At 37.2% G+C, this 6,795-nt stretch overlaps 1 pseudogene; it reads right to left on the reverse strand.

Moving 5' to 3' along the window:
• Positions 1 to 3,926: 3,926 nt before the first annotated feature.
• LOC136150657 (olfactory receptor 4P4-like) lies at positions 3,927 to 4,851 on the reverse strand (annotated as a pseudogene).
• Positions 4,852 to 6,795: the final 1,944 nt, after the last annotated feature.

Here is a 6,795-nt window from a genome sequence, read left to right on the forward strand (position 1 = left end):
TTATTGATATTTATTTAACATTGACTATGTGCCAAGCACTGTGAAACCCAGCCACACATCCTACACTAATTTTGTGATTTCATTTGAAGCCATTTAATCAAGCAAATTCTGTAGTTACCTCTATTTTACATCGCAAATTGGTGCATTATATGTCACCCTACTGAACACTGTTAAGAGTATCTCTTCTTTCATTCTTGACAAGTATAATTTCTTTCTTCCTCAAAAAATAATTTAAATTATATAAAAACTGGAACTTTCTCTAATTTGCCATTGTATTCTTAGCTCTTAGAAGAATATTAGTACTAGATATTCAAAAGAGTTCTATTACCTGAAAGTGATTTGAGTGGGTCTCAAAATGACTTGTCTTTAAAAGGCATTGGTGCCATTTTAAGTAGATATTAGGTTTCCACGTTCTCATCATTGATTCGTTTCATTACTTTTGTCATTTCAGTCAACTTTCTTGAACATCATCAGATCGTGGAAGCTAGAAATAATGTTACTGAATATATTCTCTTGGGACTTTTTTCAGCCAAGAAAGTCTGGATCCTCTGCTTTTTATTTTTCTTACTCTGTTATCTGGATGTTTGGTTGGGGAATTTGATCATCATGATTTCTATTACATGCAGTTAGCTAATAATCCAGCCCATGTACTTCTTCCTTAACTACCTTGCACTCTCAGATCTCTTCTACACCTCCATTGTGACACCCAAACTCATGACTGACTTACTGATGGGGAAAAGGTCACTTCCTATAAAAATTGCATGACACAGCTTTTCACCACACACTTCTTTGGAGGGTATTGAGGTATTCATCCTCACAGGGATGGCCTATGACCACTATGTGGCCATTTGCAACCCTCTCCACTATGCTATCATCATAGCAAAGATGTCACTCAATTCTCATAGCATCACGTGCATGGGGACTTCTTCATTCTCTTGGTCTCTTTCTTCTTGCAATTGTTTTACCTTTATGTGGCCCCAATGAAACAGATCACTATTTCTGTGATGTATGTCCTTTGTTGAAACTAGCCTGCACACAAAATTGGCTTTTTTTGTCATTGCCAATTCTGGCTTGATGGGACTGGTGATTTTTGGGGTTTTGATGGCCTCCTACATTTTGATTTTGTATAACCTGCACACATATTCTGCAGAAAGCCACCATAAAGCGCTTTCCATCTGTGGTTCCCACATCACAGTCGTGATCCTCTTTTTCCCACCTGTCATCTTTGTTTACATTAGACCTGCCACAACATTACCAGAAGATAAAGTGTTAACACTCTTCTACACAACTATTGTCCCCATGCTAAACCTGCTTATCTACACACTTAGAAACATGGAGATGAATAATTCCATGGGTTTGGTGCAAAAAAAAAGTTCTGGGAAGGGAGGTTAATGACTTGAAGGTTGTTCATCTTTGATGCCAGTGACTGTCTTCTCATCACTCCCTCTGTTGCTTATTCTCTCCTGCTAGTGGGAAAATCAGTCAGAATGTGTAACAGCTTGCCTTCAGTGGTTCCTTCTTTGTTTTCCTCTCAATATGTTTTCCTTGATTTCGCTTTTTACTAATAATCCCATTTGTTAAAAAAAGAAAAAAAAAGAAAGAAAACTTTTTACAGCGTAAAGACACATTGAAAAATCTGGAGAAAGAGTGATCCTGCCAGTATGGCAGGCTAAACCTGGGTGAGACCTAGTGCTCAAAATACTTGGCCTCAATGTATAAAAGGTTATAATATGTTAAAAGGTCAAAGACAGTTAAAGAATCCACCTGCTAATGCATGAGACACGGGTCTGATCCTTGGGCCAGGAAGATTCCCCTGGAAAAGGAAATGGCTACCAATTCCAATGTTTTGCCTGGAAAATCCCAGGGAGAGGAGCCTGGTGGGCTACAGCCTATGGGGATGCAAAACAGCTGGACATGACTCAGCAACTGAACAACAACAGAAAGGCAGTTATAGGAAAATAGGAACAATCACATACTGCAAACTCCTTACAGAACTATATACTAGCCTTGTATCTTACAACTGTAGAGTTTTTTTTTTTAATCAAATAACTAGAAACATTTTTGTGTATTTGTGAACCATTATTATTTTACTTAAATGAAGAGGATGTATAGATCTAAGTAGAACATAGTAAAGTCCAGTCTTATAGTCTACAAGTGACTTTGCTGCAAAAAAGGAAGAAAATATAAATCCCCTAGTTCTTCAAAATAGATGATTTATCTCAAAGTTAAAGATTTTCACTTACTATCTAAATTCAAGTGTAGAATACTCTTAAAATAATATTTGACAAACTATAGATCAGACTCAGTGATGGGTGTGTGTATATATACACATTCTGCTGCTGTTCTTAGGTGTATCTGACTCTGTGCCCACCAGGCTTCTCTGTCCATGGGGATTCTCCAGGCACAAATATCAGAGTGGGTTGCCATGTTCTCCTCCAGGGGTTCTTCCCAACCCAGGGACTGAACCCAGATCTCCCACATTGCAGGCAGATTCTTTACCGACTGAGCCATCAGGCAAGCCCAAGAATACTGGAATGGGTAGCCTATCCCTTCTCCAGGGGATCTTCTTGTCACAAGAATCAACAGGGGTCTCCTGCATTGCAGGTGGATTCTTTACCAGCTGAGCTACCAGGAAGTCTGGTATATATATAATATATCTGAATATTTCACATCTGAAACGTGAATAATATTTAAGGTATGGACCCTAGAACATAAGAGTGGAGGAATCCTAGACAGAGAAAATAGAAGAAAAAAAGTTGTAGATTGCCAGATTCTAGGGTAAGTTTAGAGAATGTAGAGGGGCCCAGTGTGGCTGGATAAAAGCATATAATGAGAGGAAATTGAGGGATAAAAGATGAAGGAACAAAAAAGAACCTACTATGAATTTCTTGTCACCAAATCCCATGCAAAGCACCTTGTATGAGTTTCCTGTAGCCATACCCCAAGCAAAATTTAACAGATGGTAGCCCAATTAATATTTCTTTTAATGACCAATGAAGCATAATGTTATTTCATAGACATTCATTTTTAAAAACAATATAATTAGAACAAATTTCCAAGACAAAAGCATAAAACCAAACAAATTGAGGAGTCACCCAGGTTTCCTTGACCACCCAATCTCTTTGTAACCCCATAATTTTTTTCAATGTGATGATTTATGAAATTAGATAGTTATACCTAATTTTCTAATGCATGAGTGAGAAGGTTGGATTTTATTTCAAGAAAAATAGGTTCCTCAGCAATTATCGGGCAGGTTGGTCATACAATAAGACATGTGTTTTAGAAGGACATTTCTTACATTCCTCCAAGTGCTCACACGGAAAACTAGTTGGATCCTTTAAAGTGCATATTGTAGTCTGAATCACAGTAGCATGCTTCATTGGCTAACCTAATGCCAAGTGTGAGAGGTGGACTATAAAGAAAGCTGAGTGCCAAAAATTGATGCTTTTGAACTGCAGCCTTGAAGAAGACTCTTGAGAGTCTCTTGAACTTAAGAGATCCAAAAAGCCCATCCTAAAGAAAATCAGTCCTGAATATTCATTGGAAGGGTTGATGCTGAAACTGAAACTCCAATACTTTGGCCACCTGATGTGAATAACTGACTCAATGGAAAAGACTGATGCTGAGAAAGATTGAAGGCAGGAGGAGAAGCAGACAACAGAGGATGAGATGGTTGGATGGCATCACCGCCTCAATGGACATGAGTTTGAGTAAACTCCACAAGTTGATGACGGACAGGGAAGCCTGGTGTGCTGCAGTCCATGGGGTCGCAAAGAGTCAGACACAACTGAGCGACTGAACTGAATGCCAGACGACATTTATTTCAATTCCTCAAAGAAAGTGTATATGTTTTCTTCTAATACCTCAAAGGACACAGCTCCAGGAGACGAGACATGAATTCTAAACTATAATGAGTAGCACCCTATTTACTTTAAACCTGAGTGTGTCACTTTAGGCCATACCTTCCTCAGGGCGATTTTCATCTCCATGTTTCTCAGGGTGTAGATGAGAGGGTTCAGCATGGGAGCAATCACAGTGTAAAACACAGAGATGTCCTTGTCTTTGTTCTTGCTCCCTGCAGGTAGAACGTAAGTATAGATACTGGGCACAAAGAATAAAACTACAACTGTTATGTTAGAACTACATGTTGAGAGAACTTTTTTTCACCCTGCAGAAGAATGTGTTCTAAGGTTATATAGTATGACTAAGAAGCTACTAGAACAAGAAATATGACAGCCACCACCATTCCTGAATTTGCAATCACTAAGATACTCACAACACGAATATCTTTGCACATCAGTTTCAAAAGAGGTTTCACATCACACAGGTAGTGATCTATCCGATTAGGACCACAGAAAGATAATTGGAGTACCATGAGAAGTAAAGCAATAGAATGCCAAAAACCCACAACCCAGGCCAGGGTGATCAGCATGTTAAACGTCTACCTGTTCATGATGACCATGTAGTGCAGGGGCTTAACAATGGTGATGTAGCAATAAAAGCCATGGGCACCAAGATGAATATTTCCACACCTGCCAGCAAGTGGGCAGTGAAGAGCTGGGTCATACAGTTGTTACAGGAAATATTTTTTCTTGCTGCAGCTAAGTCCCCGATTAGCCTGGGGATGACCGTGGAGGTGTAGCTGACATCCATGAGGGAGAGGTGACAGAGAAAATAGTACATCAGTTGTTGCATTAGATGGCTCTAGGTGATGGTGAGTGAGATGATGAAATTCCCCATTAATACAGCCAGGTAACAGAGCAGGAACAAGAAGAAGAACAGTAACTCTATTTTCTTATTTCCCCACAACCCTATGAAAACAAATTCTGTGACATTGTTTTGGGTTTCCATGAGGTTGGGTAGAGTTCAGAGGACACAACATAAATTCAGTTCATCTGAAACAATACAGAACATAATACATCCTTAATTGCATATTTAAAGTTTTGGATTATTGTACATTGAGCAAAGATGTAAGTCACAGAAAATTTACTACAAATAATGTATCATTTGATATTTAGAGCAGTATAATTTGAACAATATTTAATAAAATAATGATTATGTCTGGAATATAACAACCCAACCAAGAGGTGGTATTCTGATACTCGTTCTGTATTTGTAAAATAAAAGCAAGAGGTTTCAGTAATTGGCACTAAATCATTAAGATATTAAGTTGCAATCAAACTAAGATGAACCTGACTCTGATAGCAGAGTTCATGCTCTTGGGAACTATGCAACAAAATTCACTGACCAGGGAAAGTCCGACTTTTGTCCATCTCTGTAAAAAATACAGTAATTCTCCAACCCAGCCTTAAACCATCTATGTAATGGATATTTACATATTTAAGAAAATCTCTCCACTTTTCCATGTGAATGTAAACCACTTACAAAGTCGCAATTTCAGATAAACATTCAATGGAACTAAATATTATTTTTGAAAAATGCTTCTACTCATAGCAGAGCACACCCGTATTAGTTGAAAATATTTTCAGTGACTCTCCTTGTAGTCATGTGTGGTAAAGATTTAGAACATGGAGAGAATGGAAACAGAGAAGTTAAGCACAATATGAGCCATCTGAATATAGGAAGAAAGGTTATTGTTACATAAAAATTAACTCTAACCTTAATTTCAATAAATATATGTTTCAGAGGTTTCTGTTGATACTCCTTAGAGATAGTTTTTTTTTTCTTTTGACATTTGGTGAACTCAACACAATGAATTACCTATTCAGTTAAACACTTTTAAAACAGTGCCACCCCAAAAATCTGGTCTTGGAAAATTTAAAAAAATTGAATGATTCCAGTCATCTTTTCTGACCACAGTGCAGTAAGATTAGATCTCAAATACAGGAAAAAAATTGTTAAAAATTCAAATATATGGAGGCTAAATAACATGCTTCTGAATAACCAACAAATCATAGAAGAAATCAAAAAAGAAATCAAAATATGTATAGAAATGAATGAAAATGAAAACACAACAACCCAAAACCTATGGGACACTGTAAAAGCAGCTAAGGGGAAGGTTCATAGCATTACAGGCTTATATCAAGAAACAAGAAAAAAGCCAAATAAATAACCTAACTCTACACCTAAAGCAATTAGAGAAGGAAGAAATGAAGAACCCCAGGGTTAGAAGCAGGAAAGAAATCTTAAAAATTAGGGCAGAAATAAATGCAAAAGAAACTAAAGAGACCATAGCAAAAATCAACAAAGCTAAAAGCTGTGTTTTTTTGAAAAAATAAACAAAATTAACAAACCATTAGCAAGACTCATTAAGAAACAAGAGAGAAGAACCAAATTAACAAAATTAGAAATGAAAAGGGTGAGATCACAACAGACAACACTAAAATACAGAGGATCATAAGAGACTACTACCAGCAGCTCTATGCCAATAAAATGGACAACTTGGAAGAAATGGACAAATTCTTGGAAAAGTATAACTTTCCAAAACTGAACCAGGAAGAAATAGAAGATCTTAACAGAACCATCACAAGCAAGGAAATCGAAACTGGAACCAAAAATCTTCCAGCAAACAAAAGCCCAGGACCAGATGGCTTCACAGCTGAATTCTACCAAAAATTTAGAGAAGAGCTAACACCTATCTTACTGAAACTCTTCCAGAAAATTGCAGATGAAGGTAAACTTCCAAACTCATTCTATGAGGCCACTATCATGCTAATTCCAAAACCAGACAAAGATGCCACAAAAAAGGAAAACTACAGACCAATATCACTGATGAACATAGATGCAAAAATCCTTAACAAAATTCTAGCAAACAGAATCCAACAACATATTAAA

The sequence above is a fragment of the Muntiacus reevesi genome, chromosome 19 (genome assembly GCF_963930625.1).
Source record: "Muntiacus reevesi chromosome 19, mMunRee1.1, whole genome shotgun sequence".
Taxonomy (NCBI): Eukaryota; Metazoa; Chordata; class Mammalia; order Artiodactyla; family Cervidae; genus Muntiacus; species Muntiacus reevesi.